We start from the raw sequence: 16,619 nt of genomic DNA, 5'->3' as shown, positions 1-16,619 counted from the left end.
ACTGAAAAACTGCTTACTTTCATATTTTTACCATATAATTATAAAATCTATTTGAATATAAATATTGTACTTACCCTTCAGTGTATAGTCTATAGAGCAGTAGAAACAAGTCATTGTATGAAATTTTAGTTTGTACTGATTCCACTAGTGCTTTTTTTTTTTTTGTAGCCTGTTGTAAAACCAGGCAATATCTAGATGAGCAGATGAACCCTCTAGAAGACTTCTGCATATCCCCAGCAGTATGTGTACCCCTGGTTGAGAACCACCGCACTAGATGTTCAGAAGAGCCCGTTCTGGTCAGATAGCTTATGTATGTATTGGGGTGGAATTCGACACCTTGTGAGACTCGCATTGGCCACTCATCGTTTCAATTTAAATCGAAATTCCAAACATTATTTGGTTACCAGCTGCTGGAATTGACTGTATCCCTTGGTGAGGTTCAGTGTGCACTGCTTTGTGGTTTAGAAGAGATTCATACACCCTATAGCAAGGCAGGACTCACCCCTGCAGCACCTCCTGCTGGTTGTCCTCAGGAATTAGCTCTCCAGCTTCGTGAGCACCCTCTGCAGGCCAGTGATCCGCCTTACCGCTACTGCTGGCCCCCATGTCCCTCGCAGGACCCCAGTGCCTCTTTAACTGGGTGCTACTCCCCAGCAGTACTCCCACAGCTCTGGGTCTCCCCCTCCCAGGGGAACCCCCCACCCACTATTCCCACTTCACCTCAGTCTTGGCTACTGCCCAGTCTCCATCTAGCCCCCATTCACTGGGGCAGAGTGCAGTATCAGCCACTCATCACAGGCAAAGGGGTTTGGACCTGCTGCCTCTGGCTAGCCTATCCATGGGCTGCCTCCTGCAACCCAAGTGCCCCTTGGGCCTTACCCTAGGCCGGCAGCCTGGGGCTTTCCTAGCCCAGAGCTCCCCAGCTCCCTTAGCCTTTACCCAGCCCTGCTCCACTCTAGGCACTTGGATAAGCTCCCTGCAGCCAGGCCCTTCTCTCTCTGAATGCAGAAAGAGACTTTTTGGGCTTCTGGCTCCCAGCCTCTTATAGGCAGGGCCGGCTCCAGACACCAGCCTACCAAGCACGTGCTTGGGGCGGCACCTTGGGACGGGGCGGCACTCGGGGTTTGTTTTTGGATTTTTTGGTTTGGCCGGGCAGCATTGGGGGGAGGCGGGGCTTGGGAGGCTTGGCACCATGCTGGGAGATGGGGACTTGGGTGGCACGGCGCTCGGCAGAGGCGGGCTTCAGTGGTACGGTGCTCGGGAGGGCGGGGACTTGGGCGACGCGACGCTCGGGGGCGGGACCGGGCAACCCGATGCTCAGGGGTGGGGACCGGGCGACGCTGGGCGAGGCGACGCGACGCTCAGCGGGCGGGGACTGGGGCTACGCGACACTCGGGGGCGGGGCGACGCTCGGGGCGGGGGACGTGGGCGACGCGACGCTCGGGGGACGTGGGCGACGCGACGCTCGGGGGGGGCAGGGCGGTGCTCTTTGGTTTTGCTTGGGGTGGCAAAAATGTTAGAGCCGGCCCTGCTTATAGGGACCAGCTGGGCCCTAACTGGGGCATGGCCCCAGCTAAGCCTGCTTCCCACTCAGCCTGGGCTGTTCTCCCAGCCCTCCAGCCCTCTCCCAGGGCTGGTTTTAACCCTGTCAGGGCTGGAGCGGGTAACCACCCCACTACACACCCGTTATCCAAAATGGAGTAACGGGAAGTTGAGATTCATGTCAGGGTCAGAATTACAATTGGTGTATTGGAAAAAATCTTCATATTTCTTATTGGCCATTGTAATTTGTGACACTAAGGGTATGTGTGCACACCTGCTGTGGGTAGATAGACATGTGCTAGTTCTTCTCAAGCTAGCACAGTAGAAATAGCAGTGTGGCTGCGGCACTGCCAGTAGCAGCTTGGCTAGCCCCCCGAGTATGTACCAAGGGGCTTGGGCAGGTTTGTACTCGGGCCTGGCTTTTGACACAACTGTGAGGAATGGCAGAGGCAGGTCCTAGGGTTATTCACCAGGAAGGGTCCCTCAATAAAACACGGAAATCCTTCTATCTGCCTCTGCTGCTCATCTCTGTTTCTTCAAAAAGCAGCAGCTGAGTGAGGTTAACCAGAGTCTCCTAAGGTTGAGTGCCACTATTCTCTGCTCAGGGAGCCATGAAACTGACAAGAATCATGTCAATTTCAGTCACCTCCCAAACTCCTGGGCAGCCCACCTGGCAGGCTACAGGGGTACCGGTCCCAGGCTCCCAAGTTCTGCAGATCCCCAGGGCTACATGGGCTCCCAAGATCCCTGTTGGGTGCTGATGAGCAGGAGCTTAGAAGCCCTGCATCCCAAGCTCTCAGACTCATGGCTGCAGCCAGGGCCAGCTCCAGGGGTTTTGCCACCCCAAGCACCCAAAAAAAAAAAAAAAAAAGCCATGATCGCGATCTGCGGCAATTCAGCGGGAGGTCCTTCGCTCCGAGTGGGAGTGAGGGACCTGCCACCGAATTGCCGCCGAATAGGTGGACGTGCCGCCCCTCTCTGGAGTGGCCGCCCCAAGCACCTGCTTGCTAAGCTGGTGCCTGGAGCAGGCCCTGGCTGCAGCGGAGCCTGGAAGCCCTAGAAGCTCTGGCTCCCAAGTGCCCAAGGCTCCTCAACAGCCCATCTGTCCATCTGCCACAGAACTGGGGCTCCCAGGGCTTCCTGGCATGCTTGCTCACAGCCATTACAGCAAAACAACACAATGCAGAGAGTCCCCACTCTACAAACACTGAACTCTGGTTCCCACTTCCCCTCTCATGAACACCCCTTTGACTGCCTGGATGTCAGTGGAGTCTCTCTTGATTTACCTCACATCAGAATCACTCCGGGGACTTTCCAGGACCTCAGCAAGACACTCCGTTTTCCTATAATTTCCTTAGAGAGAGTGAAATGAAAAGGGGCAGTCGCTGATGGTGGTGGCTGCAAATGGGAGCGGGGTGGCTGATTCAGAGTTCATGACTTATCTGCTCTCACAGCCCTCTGGAGAGGTGACCTCACAGCACCTGTTTGCCTTTGCCACAGAAACTGATCTGTCGCTATCTGCAAGTGCCTGGGGGAAGGAGCGAGAGAGTTACATTTGAACCTGTGAATCTGTCAGCACTGGGAGAAAGACTGGGTGAGGGGGCCTCTTCTGAGCAGATCACAAACGAGGCTGTGTGTGGTGACAACTCGTGACCCTCAAGAGTGCTGAGCTCCAAGGTTACCATATTTCAAGTTCCCAAATAGAGGACACTGCTGAGGGGAGGGGAAGCCGGAAGAGGTATTTGGGGACTGTGGGGTAGTGTCACATTCCATGTCACGATGGCAGGGTGGATGGTGCAGGCCCAGGACGCAGTGCCAGCCCATCAGGCAGTGCCTGTGGGCCAGGGCCGGCTCCAGGCACCAGACGAGGAAGCACATGCCTGGGGTGGCACATTGTAAGGGGCAGTATTCCGTCCATTCTTGGGGCAGCACATTCTCCTCCCCTGCCTTTTTTTTTTTTTTGGTTCATCAGTCCAGCCACGTTTTTTTTTTTTTTGCTTGGGGTGGCCTCTTCAGTCGCCCCGTGCTCAGTAACTTTCCCCGCTCCCTCCCTGAGCCGCTGAATGCCAGAGTCCAGGAGCACAGCCCTGCAAGCGACGGCAGGACAAGAAGTGCAGCCCTGCAGCTGACAGCTGCCCTGCTTCTTCCCCAGGGCTCACAGCTGCCGGCCCCGGAGTTCTGCTGTTAGCTGCAGGGCTGCACTCCTCTTCCCGCTGCCAGCTGCAGGGCTGCGCTCAACTAACCGGTATATTTGATTATCCAGCAACTCACATTCCCTGTGAGTGCTGGATAACTAAGCGTTTAGGTAGTTATTGGCATTCAAGACCCCAGTCTGGTGGCCTGGTTGAGAAATTGTCAGAAGAAAAGGGAAAATCTGGAAAGAAAGAACAATTTGAAATGATTTGGGAAACAGCTTGGCTGATTTTATACAGAAGCATGGTAATAGTTTCTGGAAGCCTGGGAGCTTTACCAGTCCTGGAGCATTCCTGCAGCTTTGTAAGCAAATGGTAGTAGATAAAGAGATAGAACAGTTAAAGGCACGAGTGGAAGAATTAGAGAAATATAAAGTTAAGAAAGATAAAGAGATTTCCAGCCTGAAGGCAGAATCACATATCCACCTCGCCACCACCCTGACTCAGGCTGCTCAGATAGTGGCACTGCGGCAGCAGGGGCATGACAGTGAGCGAGAGAGTAACAGGCTGGAACAGGAAATGTCTGGATTGAAACAGCAGACAATGGAGAGCAAAGGAACTGTTAGAGCCTTACTGAAGGATTCTCAGAATAAGAGACAAAGTAGTGCTCTCAGATCCATGTTGGGAGAGCAGAAGGGAATAGTGGCTGCAGTTCAAGGGAGTTGTAGTCTGGGAAGGGGGATGGGTCACTGGAGGACTCCAATTTGTATCCTCCTTATTATGAGGATGAGAGGGATGATCCCCATGAGCTTCCTTTTCCCTTGGGCTCTTCTGGATAGTATCCATATGGTCCCTTGCTTGAAACACTGGAAGAGATGCAGACCCCCAAGGTGAGTAAGATTGATCCCCAAGGGGGTAACCTAAGGAGGGGAAGAATGAGTAGAGGTCAGGCCCTTCTCCCCTGACCAGGTTACAGCCACAGGGAAATTGGCTGGCCCCTAAACTGGAGCACAGCCTTGGAATGACTGGCAAGGATAGCTGGCAACCCCAGTCTCACTCCAGCAGATGTGGTGGCAACTCCCACTCTCCTCTCAGAGCCAGGATAGGAGCTAGGGATACAGGGGCCCAGAATCTCTGGCCCACGGAGCCCCATTTCTAGATTTGTTGTTGCTGTCTGTACTTTCTCTTGGCTTAGGTTTTCTTTCCTTCAAAAGTCATTCTTTGCACACACACACACACACACCCCTGCTCCCCCCTTCCACTTATTCTCACTCCCCCCCTTTTCTCCCCCTCCTTCCGATTATTCCTGCTTCTCACAACCCACCTGAACCTTTTTTTTCGTCTTTTGCGTGTTTTTGTTTTGAAAGTTAAGGATTAATGCCACAGTTGAAAGAATTTTACTGTCCTTGAAGATATGGTTACTGAGCAATAAGGAATGTTGTTCCTGGGCCTAATTACCGCTTGGAAGCAGCTTTGAGAAAAGCAGTAAATTAACAAAAGAAGGATCAGGCACAAGATTGCCATTTATTTTATGGCCATAGGAGGATCTGTGGCTCTTCATGGAACATCTGAAGAACTGGAGTGCTAACAATTGCAGAGAAACACTGGGAGATGTGGACCAAGAATAAAATAGAACATGGTAAGACTGAGGCAGAAATCATAGTTACAGGCTCCAATCTCCCACCCCAGAAGGAGTATAGGTATCCAAAGGAGGCAGAAGCCAGCCTGAAAGAAATAATTGATGGGCTTTTAAACCAAGGGGTTTTAGTGGAACAGTCAAGCCCCAGTAATGTTGCCTCTGGCTGGTCCTTAAAAGTGATGGCAGGATTTTGAGGCCAGTAGTAGATTTTTCCCCTTTAATTGGGTGACCCCACTGATGGCTCCCCTTGTGGCTATGTATCAGGAGGAGATGGCCTCCATTGTAGGTGCCCAGAGGTATTCAGTTTTGGGTTTGACAAAACTTTCTTTGCTATCCCTTTACATTGGGACAGCTATTACAAATTTGGCAGAGCCCACGGGGACAGCCAGAATCCTAGTGGCAGGGAGCAAGGAGCTGAGAGCAGGGGAAAGCCAGGCTTCCAGCGGCAGGAAAAAAGAGGCCAAAAGCCCAGGAGGCAGCCAGCCCCCCAGCGGGAAGCTACCCCCTATGCTGCCTCTTTTAAGCTGGTGGAAGTTCCCGTGGAAGTAATTACTGAGGTAGTTGTAAATTGATCTAACATAGGTTGACTTAAGTTTCTGTGTAGACATGCCCCAAGTTTAGACAAGGCTTCCTGCTTTGCTCTCATTCTGGTGGGAGGCAGTAATTTATTGCTGGCTTCCGCCTCCAGCAAATTAACAGAACCCCACAATACCTCAGCTGTTCTGGCCAGGTCACAATCTAGCCCTTTATTTCCTCTTCTCAGCTTTTCTTTTTGTACCAGTCCATGCCAATCACCAGTAGCCAGATTTTGCCTCCTTGTTCATGTTGAGTAGTTCTTCTTTGCTCACACTTTCATTGAAATCAGTGGGACCATTTGAGGAGACTGGTGCTACCTCCTGTGAGGAAAGGCATTGGGATCTTCCCCTAACTCTTCTCATCATTCTAGGTCACATCTTTTATCACCCACTTCCTTCATCCCTCTCCTATGGAGTGTCTGGTCTGTGGGTAGCCGGGACCAGTGCACCTCCCCTTCCTTCTCAGAGACCACGTCCACCTCTCCCTACCGTGGCCACACCTTGTCTTCCCATTTAGGGTGGCAGAAGTCTGAACATTTCCCATGAGCCAGGTTCTCCAACAGTTCAGTACGGGGCCCTCCTACCACTCAGTCTTGTAACAGAGACATGTTTATGAAGTTACTCTGAATTTTCATGGTGTAAATGATGTGAGATTTTGGCAAGTTACCTACAGTTGTGGAGGAAAGAGTTAAGAGAAAGAAATACCTGTGGTAGGTTCTCTCTCCTGTTCCTCTAGAAAAAAAAAAGCAAATTCATTATTGTTACTTAGTCAAATATTCTCTTCAGACACTTTCTCAGCAGTCACATGCCAGTTTCTCTTTGCCCCCACCTGGAATGAGGAAGGATTAGGGAACACTGAGAATATAAACATACTGGCACAGGAAAAGAAGGGAGTTAACTTGTATATTTATACCTGAATCTAACTTTCAGTCCATGCATCTGAAGAAGTGGGCTTTTTACCCACAAAAGCTTATGTCCAAATAAATCTGTTAGTCTTTAAGGTGCCACCGGACTCCTCGTTGTTTTTGTGGATACAAACTAAGACTGCTACCCCCGATACTTGTACTGGTAATTTTGATTGCCTAATGTAAAATGGAGGAATATCCTGTGTGCCGGGTGGACTGTGATATGGAAATATGCATCTTGTAGGTGATCTTTTTAAAATGTTCAGAAAATCATTTAAAATAAATAAATAAATTCAGGAAAAACTATCTGTTCATGGAGAATGGGCACACAGAAAAGAAACAAAATTCACTGAATCAATATTTAATTACAGATTATTAGCCCTGCTGTAGTTGGGACATTGAAAATCAGCCTGGACAAAGCACTTGAGGTTTTAGTGAAAAGTCTAACCATAGGGAGAGGAATGGTGATGAACAATGTGGGACTTCACAGGACTTGCCCAACTTCTGTGAGTTTACTGGATAAAATTTTAAAATTTTATCGCTTAAACAAATGTGTCTATGGTGGCAGAATGTCATAGGTTTAGGAAGGCTTTGCCTTCAGAGAAGACGTTCTCCACCAACTCAGCAAGGGCATGACTGTGTAACACAGGGAGGATAAGAGAAACCATGATACAGATATGAGACTAAAGAGGGCAGTACCTGCAGCATTTGCTTTTGCAGAAGACACTGGATCTTCTTGATTCTCAGGTCCCTCTTCTGAGATTTCAACGGAGGCTCGACCCCCCATATTTAAAGATCCTGGAAAGAAAACCAGACAAAAGGCAGCTCAGGCCCATGAAGATTCTCATGCTGTTCGTGGGTCCTTAGGTAAGATCCCATCATCCCTTCCTTCCCCAGTTCAGAGTATGCACCACAAAGCCAAACAGCAACCCATAGCATCTGCCCAGCTTTATGGAAAATCTGATCCCTGAAGTACTTAATGTCAGAGCCGTAACTTAACGTTTTAGCACCCAGGGCGAGGAAGCACATTTGCACCCCCTGGACGCAGCACGTGAGGGGGCACATGGGGTCTCATGCGTCCCCTCCTGATTTCTGCCCTCCATTTAGCACAGAGATTTTCAAACTCATAGACTCATAGACTCTAAGGTCAGAAGGGACCATTATGATCATCTAGTCTGACCTTCTGCGCAACGCAGATCACAGAATCCTACCCATCCACTTCTATAACAAACCCCTAACCTATGTCTGAGTTATTGAAGTCTTCAGATTGTGGTTTGAAGACTTCAAGCTGCAGAGAATCCTCCAGCAAGTGACCCATGCCCCACGCTGCAGAGGAAGGCGAAAAACCTCCAAGGCCTCTGCCAATCTGCCCTGGAGGAAAATTCCTTCCCAACCCCAAATATGGCGATCAGTTAAACCCTGAGCATGTGGGCAAGACTCACCCGCCAGCACCCAGGAAAGAATTCTCTGCAGTAACTCAGATCCCATCCCATCTAACATCCCATCACAGACCACTGGGCATATTTACCTGCTAATAGTCAGAAATCAATTGCCAAAATTAATTGCCAACATTAGGCTATCCCATCATACCATCCCTTCCATAAACTTATCAAGTTTAGTCTTAAAGCCAAATATGTCTTTTGCCCCCACTACTCCCCTTGGAAGGCTGTTCCAGAACTTCACTCCTCTAATGGTTAGAAACCTTCGTCTGATTTCAAGTCTAAACTTTCTAGTGTCCAGTTTATACCCATTTGTTCTTGTGTCCATATTGGTACTAAGCTTAAATAATTCCTCTCCCTCCCTGATATTAATCCCTCTGATATATTTATAAAGAGCAATCATATCCCCTCTCAACCTTCTTTTGGTTAGGCTAAACAAGCCAAGCTCTTCAAGTCTCCTTTCATAAGACAGGTTTTCCATTCCTCGGATCATCCTAGCAGCCCGTCTCTGAACCTGTTCCAGTTTGAATTCATCCTTCTTAAACATGGGAGACCAGAACTGCTACAGTATTCCAGATGAGGTCTCACCAGTGCCTTATATAACAGTACTAACACCTCCTTATCTTTGCTGGAAATACCTCGCCTGATGCATCCTAAAACTGCATTAGCTTTTTTAACGGCCATATCACATTGGCGGCTCATAGTCATCCTGTGATCAACCAATACTCCGAGGTCCTTCTCCTCCTCTGTTACTTCCAACCGATGCATCCCCAATTTATAACTAAAATTCTTATTATTAATCCCTAAATGCATGACCTTGCACTTTTCACTATTAAATTTCATCCTATTACTATTACTCCAGTTTACAAGGTCATCCAGATCTTTCTGTATGATATCCTGGTCCTTCTCTGTGTTAGCAATATCTCCCAGCTTTGTGTCATCCGCAAACTTTATTAGCACATTCCCGCTTTTTGTGCCAAGGTCAGTAATAAAAAGGTTAAATAGGATTGGTCCCAAAACTGATCCCTGAGGAACTCCACTAGTAGCCTCCTTCCAGCCTGACAGTTCACCCTTTAGTACAACCCGTTGTAGTCTCCCCTTTAACCAGTTCCTTATCCACCTTTCAATTTTCATATTAATCCCCATCTTTTCCAATTTAACTAATAAGTCCCCATGTGGAACCGTGTCAAAAGCCTGTGGGGGACACGGCCCAAAGTTTGAAAATTGTTTCCTCCTGCAGGACCTGGCAGATCGGAAGCTGGTGGGAGCCACCTGGCCTGCTCGGGCCCCTGGCTCTCTGCACTGTGGGAGCCAGGGCACTGGCTGCCTACCCGGCAGCCCACCCTTCCCTGCTCCCCGAGTACAGTCAGGTGTTCCCCAGGCACAGCAGGCAGCACAGCTCTGAGCTGCATCATGATGCACTTTTGCTTCTGCCACATAGGAGCCTGGCGCTGACCAGCACCATATCCTGGAGCCAGTCCCTGCTCAGGAGCCTGGTTGCCAGGAGATGCTCCATGAGGTGCTCCCTACAGTACACATCCCTCTTGGGCACCTGTCTCTCCACTTTTCATCTGGGGACCTGCCATTGCAGCTGGGTCACTCTCCCCACACTCCCTGCATGCAGAGTGGAACCACCCCTTGCTCCCCTGGGCTGCCCTGTCCCAGCCCCATGGCTGCCAGATTTACAGTCACATGGCCTGAGCTGGGCCATACAAGGCCAGTGCCTTGACCAGCCCAGGTGCTGCAGGCAGGCGACTGCTGCTAGCAGGGCAGATTTGCTCCCACCAGCTCTGGAAACCAAGGCTGTGAGAACAGTGACCCCTAGGGTTATCATATTTCAGGTTCCCAATAGAAGACACTGCCGGGTAGAGGGGGAGCTGGAGGTGGTATTTGCGGGGAGGAGGGGTGCTGGAGGGATGTGTGTGTACTGAGAGGAGGGTACCTGGGAGTGCTAGAGGGGGTACCTGTGACCTCACTCTTAAGGTGGGGGGCAGGTGACTCCCTGTCATGGTGGCAGTGTTGCTGGCAAAGGCCCAGGATGCACCAACAGCCCTCAGTCAGTGCCTCTCTGCAGGCCTCTCCCGCTCACCAGGGTAGGAAGCCAGGTGTAATGGCAAAACCTGCTACCGACAGCTAATAGCAGTTACATCAATGGTCACTAATTCATCAATCACAATTGAGTGATAGATCCTGGAGCCTCTGCCAGTCGATCGCAATCCCAGGCAGGATAGCTCAGTGGTTTGAGCATTGGCCTGCCAAACCCAGGGTTGTGAGTTCAATCCTTATGGGCCATTTGGGAATTGGTCCTGCTTTGAGCAGGGGGTTGGACTAGATGAACTCTCGAGGTCCCTTCCAACCCTAATAATCTATGACGTGCTTTCTCTGCCTGCCTGGCCCCATGCTGCTGCTGCTGCTGCTCCCGGAAGAAGCCAGCTGGCTGAGTGCAGGCATCTCTCTGCTCTGCAGCCCCTGGGAGGGTGGGGGGATAAGGCAGCTCCAGGAACTGGCCAAGGAGGGCGGTACTTGTGGGCGCAGGCTGCAGTGCAGCACATGAAGACTCACTCCCGCCCCCGCACCCCAGGGGCCGCACACAAAGGCACGGGGCCTGCACTCAGCCAGCCGGTCGTTTCCAGGAGCAGCCTGCCTGAGCCCCACTGCACTTCCAACCAGGAGCTGCCTGTGGTAAGTGCCTCCCAGCCAGAGCCTCCACCTCTGCGCCAGCCCTGAGCCCATACCCAAACTCCCTCCCAGAGCCCACACCCCTTGCCCCATCCTGCACCCAACTCTCTGCCCCAGTCTGGAGCCTCCTCCTGCACCCAGAGTGTTGGGTGCAGGATCGGTGAGGGAGGTGGGTTCTGGGAGGGAGTTTGGGTGCAGGAGGGGGCTCCAGGCTGGGGCAAACTCCCTCTCAGAGCTTGCACCCCTCACTCCTGCACCACAACATACTGCCCCCTCCTACACTCCAAACCCCTTGGCCCCAGCCCAGAGCCTGCATCCCCTCCCACACCCCAACCCTCTGCCCCAGCCCGGTGACAGTAAGTGAGGGTGTGGGAGAGAGCGCGAGGGAGAGGGGTGGAGTGGGCAAGGCCTCAGGAAAGGGGCAGGGTAGATCCTGAGTTGCCCTTACATTTAAAAACGTGAGCTTAGATGTAAAATGGTTGGAGACCACTGAGTTACATCTATTCATGTCACAATGTGATACCTCTTTCTTTTCTTTCCCATCTTCTGCTCTGGGGAGCAAACCGTGAGATATGCGCTTATCTTTCTCATACTTCTCTACCCCTCAATCAGTACAACCACTCGCTACTCACCAGGAGCCAACTAGGCACATGCACAAGAGACATACTCACTCTCATGACTGTATGCTCTTCTAACTTGAATTAACACGCCTTTCTAGCCTCGACATGGCCTTGGCTATACGAACTCTTTGGGATTGGGAACAGCAAAAGGATGAGGCTAGGCCCAGATTCACTCAGGGGCTTAGGCTCCTACTTCTCTGGATCTGGGCCTCCTGCATTCTAAAACTTCAGGAACACTTGGGAGGGTGTAACTCAGGAGTTTTTAATTCTTGTGGTTGTCAAGCAATCTTGGGGTTGCAGACCTGTCCCCATTATGTTGTGAAGGACAAAAACTACAACTAGCTTCAAAAAAGAATTAGACAAGTACCTGGAGGATTGCTCCATCAAAGGCTATTAGCCAAGATGCTCAGGGACAAAACCCCATGCTCTGGGTGTCTCTATCCCTAGCCTCTGACAGCCAGAAGCTGGGAGTGGATCACAGGATCACTTGATGATTGCCTCTTCTCTTCATTCCCTATGAAGCACCTGGCATTGGCTGCTGTCAGAAGACAGGATACTGGGCTTAGTGGAGCTGTGCTCTGACTCAATATGGCCATTCTTATGTTCATTAAAAATTAAAGTAGATATTTGCCTTTGAGAAGGATTTAATATAAGAAAGGATACTGCCCTCACTGAATATTGGGAACCAATTTCTACACACTATGAGACTTTATACAGACGTATAAACTGATAAGGGGCTCTTTTGAACACTCAATATGTATGACAGAGTTTTGCGGGGGTTATATAAAATATTTCACTGATTCAGGTTTCCTATAGCACCTCAGTATGTTATGTCAGATAGAGAGGGGCTGCTGCGTCTAGGCATTGGGATGTTCTGTGCCTTTAAGGACACCGCCCTGGGAAGTGTGTGCTGAGATGTTTTGTCCTGTGAGAGGGTAAATAAAAAAGCCCCTCTGCCCCCCATCCTATTTTTTGCAAATATGGCAGATGGCTCACCCCATTGGGGTAACCCTCTGCCCCTCCCTGTGCTGGGGTTTGGCCCTCTCCCACTGCCTTGTCTCCGGGCTTAACCTTGACTCCTACCCTCCCCTGTCCCTGATTTTGCCCCTTAGCCCCTCTCTTGCCCCTGCCTCTAACTGTGTGATACCCCTATGCTGTCAGTTTCTGCCCCCTGCTCAGATCCTGCCCAGGCCCCTCCAATTTGCCCCCTTTAACCTCCGTGAACAGCAAGTAGCAGATTTTAATATCAAGTGAGGGCAGCAACATAGGCAGATATTTCTGAGCATGCTCAGTATGAGTCAAGCAGCAAATTCTGTCAGGTAGCAGTTTTTGCAGCTCTCAGCTCCCTGCCCGCCCACTTCCTAGATCCCAACAGGACCACTGCTGCAGTCCTAGCACCAAAAACAGCCTGCTCCTGCTGGATCACTGCGCCTGAGATCCTGTGGGGGGGCACTGGGTACCCTGGGCTCCAGCTGACACTGCTGGACGGCCCTGGAATATGCCATGTGTCTGGGGAGTCTGCCCTGTTTTCTGGCAGTCTGACCTGAGATTGGCACTCAGCTATGAGCCACTCCAGACACTGTGACAGTGATTATATACGTGTGAGAGAGAGAGAGAGGCACCTGAAATCAAATCTTTCCAGTCTAAGTAATGAAATTAACATTGAAATTAAAAATAATTGTGGCCTCCCCAGCAACTCACACACACACACACACCAGCTGAGTTCAGGAATAATTATAGTATTGTTTAAACAATCAAGAAAGATATAAAAATAGGAAAATACTGTGTCACTACAGTTTCCATCTGCCTATCGGAGTGAAGTACAAAGACAGCCTGTGGGTCTTTTCAATACACAGTAACTCCTGTGTCTTTGTGTCATCGGTAAAATTAAAACAAGTATTTCACTCACATAATAATGTACTGCATAAATCTACAAAACCTCACCCCAGTGCTCAAGCTGCCAGACATTTAAAACACTCATGATAATATGTGAATGCAACAGATACTAATTCATTACCCTGAAAAGACATGGTATTTACTGTTAGCACAAAGTGGTCTGTATAAACGCAGTTAATTAAGTCCAGTTATTCGGTATTCCTGTAACAACACTGTATAGATTTCCCATAAAGGACAGTGGTCTAGCAGCTTACACCTCACTCCCAGGGTGGCTATTCTAGTCATTACCAGGATGTTTCTCTAACAGTTTGGACACTAAGAGGTAAATAGGAAAGGCAGGAGTTAGCAGCCATGATCACAATCCTGACAGAATGAAAATGAATTGATATTGTTCAGATTCTGAGCTCCTTACTTTGCTCTTACTCTGTTTTTTTCAATTGTCTTGATTCAGTTTTATGCCACTGAACCTCAAGGCAGTTTTCCTGAGAAAGGCTCTCCAGGACTAGCCCAGAGATTTTTGTTCTAAGAAATTTCCCAGTTTTTTGTAAGAAAGGATGCCACTTACCTCCAGCTCTCTAGCAGAATCAACAGCAAACACAGCTCCTGATAAACTCCCACTGGACTGTGTTGGACTTACGCTATATAAATAGTCATAGAAACTGAAAGTAAAATGCTTTTGGAGGGGGCCTGGCTCTGAGCCTTTTTTTATTCATTCCTGTAAATCACACAGCATTAGAAGAAATGTAGCCACCTGAACTCACAGACATTCAGCATCTTCCCCCTCCCAGCTGCAGGGGCGGCTCTAGTAATCCGGCCGCCCCAAGCAGGGCGGCATGCCGCAGGGGGCGCGCTGCCGGGTGCCGGTCCCACTGCTCCGGGGGACGTGCCTGTGGAGGGTGCGCTGGTCCCGCGGCTCCAGTGGAGCATCCGTAGGCACATCTGTGGGAGGTCCACCCGAGCCGCGGGACCAGGAAACCGTCTGCAGTCATGCCTGCGGGAGGTCTACTCGAGCCGCGGGACCAGCAGACCCTCCGCAGTCATGCCTGTGGGAGGTCTGCTGGTCCGGCGGCTCCGGTGGCCCTCCTGCAGGCATGACTGCGGAAGGTCCGCCGGACCCACCTTCCGCCCTCCTGGGAAAATGCCGCCCCACGCGCGTGCTTGGTGCGCTGGGGTCTAGAGCTGGCCCTGCCCAGCTGAGACTTGGCCCAATCCCTTACACAGCATGTGTGCCAGGGGAGGAGTGCAAATGGCTTGGAATTCAGGTTCAGGACAGTTTATGGGGTTAATTTTGCCCCAATTTTCCCTCCTGCTGCACCCCAGTAATTGAGGGCACAATGCTCATTGCAGGCTCAGGCTGTCGTACATCATGCATGGAGTGTGGCTGGCAGGAGAAGGGACGAGTCGTTTTCTGCTTCCCCCATCTTGTTTTGGGGGTGAGGTCTCTCAGAGAGACAGTTCGTATCCAGCAGCTTCCCCTTCAACATCTCTACTGCTGTCAATCGCATTCAGCAGACAGGGCCGCACACTCAGAACAGAGTGTGGGAGACAGGGGCTGAGAGGAAAGGAGAGACGAAAACACTCAGTAGCAGGAGGAAATAACGTGCAGCTGAGGGCCCAGCATACTCAGGAGGGGAAGAACATAGTATCCAACATTTGGTGAAGACACGGCCCTTCTCACTTTGGGGGACATGCAGGGATCAGGGTGTAAGGGTCCTGCCCCCTTTACCTGACTGGAAGCAGATTTTCAAGGCCTTGCAGGTCAATTTCCCAAGTGAAACAGAAATCAGTGCTATGGAGTCATGTTTCCTTAGGCGTGGTGCACACCTGGAGTTTTACTGCTTTAACTACACTGGCATAGTTAAAGCAGCAAAACCTTCCTAGTGTAGATGCAGCTTAGAGCAGCACAAAAGCTCTTTCACCAGTATAACTTAACCTGGTTCTTTAAGCAAAATAAACTACCAGCAACAGCATTTTTTGGCAGTGTAAGCGCATCTAACACCAGGGCATTTGCTGGCACAGTTATGTTGTAAAGAACCACAAGCCTAACCAATGTAGCTATGTGGGCACATCTTTTCTGTATAGACCTGCCCTTGGTGTAACTGTATATTTACAAAACGTACACGAGCTCTGCTTTCTTGGACAGAGGTGTCAGGGACTGCAGATGGGCAACTTCCTCTTGCAGATACCTCTGCTCAGCCAGCACTGCCCTGTCCCAGGAAGAAGCTGACTTGACCTCTGTCTCTGTCTAGGGACCCACACCAAACTAACAGCCAGACCAAGGAGATTGTTCTACATGTACAACCTGTGTAATGAAGCCTGGTTGCTTATACATCAATGACCCCAATGGGAAAGCCATCAACAACTTTCTGCATAACAAGGGCTTATCATACTTGGCATGAAGGGAATTGGTGGTTCTGCTGTGGAGATGTTAAATGCTGTGAAGACATTGTCATGTCATCATTTTGCTACATCAGAATCTTCTGACCTCAATCAGGGACCTTTGCATTTAATTTGGGGAGAGTAATCAGGCCTGGCTTGAATAAATTTGTATGGTTCCTACCTATTCTCTCAGGCCTTTCCCAGTCATGGCACTTCCCTCCCATACAGGTTCTTCTGTTTGGCTTAGGTTTAGTTTCTATAAAGCAGATTAGGAAACAAGCCCCACAGTCGCAGGAGTCTCCATTGGCCAACCGCCTCTCCCTGGTCGCGTAGATGGCCAGTTTGGCCAGGGCGAGGAGGAGGTTGACCAGGAGGTCCCGCGACTTTGTGGGGCCACGGATAGGAAGTGCGTGGAGAAGGAGGTGCGGGGAAAAGTGCAGCCAGAAACGCAACAGGATATTGGTGAGGAGCCGGTATAGGGGCTGCAGCCTGGCGCAAAAAACGTGAGCCACGGTCTCCCTCACGCTGCAGAAGGGGCAGGTGTCTGGGACAGGGGTAAACTGCGCCAAGTACACGCCCGTGCTCACGGCCCCGTGGAGGAGCCGCCAGCTGATATCCCCGGCGGGCCTCGGGACCAGGGTGGAGTACAGGCTGGCCCACCGGGGCTCCTCACCCTCCAGAGGCAGCAGGAGGTCCCGCCCCTTGGGGTCGGGGCAGGACACGAGGGTGAGGAAGTGAAGGGTGTGGAGAACAAGCGCGTAGAGCTGCTTCCTTGGCGCGGTTTGGAAACGGACCGGCTGCAGATCGTGCAGC

At 50.7% G+C, this 16,619-nt stretch overlaps 1 protein-coding gene across 1 annotated transcript in view; it reads right to left on the bottom strand.

Moving 5' to 3' along the window:
- The window catches only part of LOC120403485 (up-regulator of cell proliferation-like), an 81,740-nt gene extending 67,600 nt beyond the window's left edge, over positions 1-14,140 (bottom strand). The window contains exons 1-2 of the mRNA XM_039534557.1: positions 13,993-14,140; positions 7,493-7,591 (exon numbers count right to left, since the gene is read on the bottom strand). The gene's annotated coding sequence lies outside the window, so the exon portion shown is untranslated. The remainder of the gene's footprint in view (positions 1-7,492; positions 7,592-13,992) is intronic.
- Positions 14,141-16,619: the final 2,479 nt, after the last annotated feature.

Source organism: Mauremys reevesii, linkage group 4 (genome assembly GCF_016161935.1).
Source record: "Mauremys reevesii isolate NIE-2019 linkage group 4, ASM1616193v1, whole genome shotgun sequence".
NCBI classification, from domain to species: Eukaryota; Metazoa; Chordata; order Testudines; family Geoemydidae; genus Mauremys; species Mauremys reevesii.
Note: the sequence above shows the minus strand (reverse complement) of the source record. Positions and strands in the feature narration are given on the sequence as shown.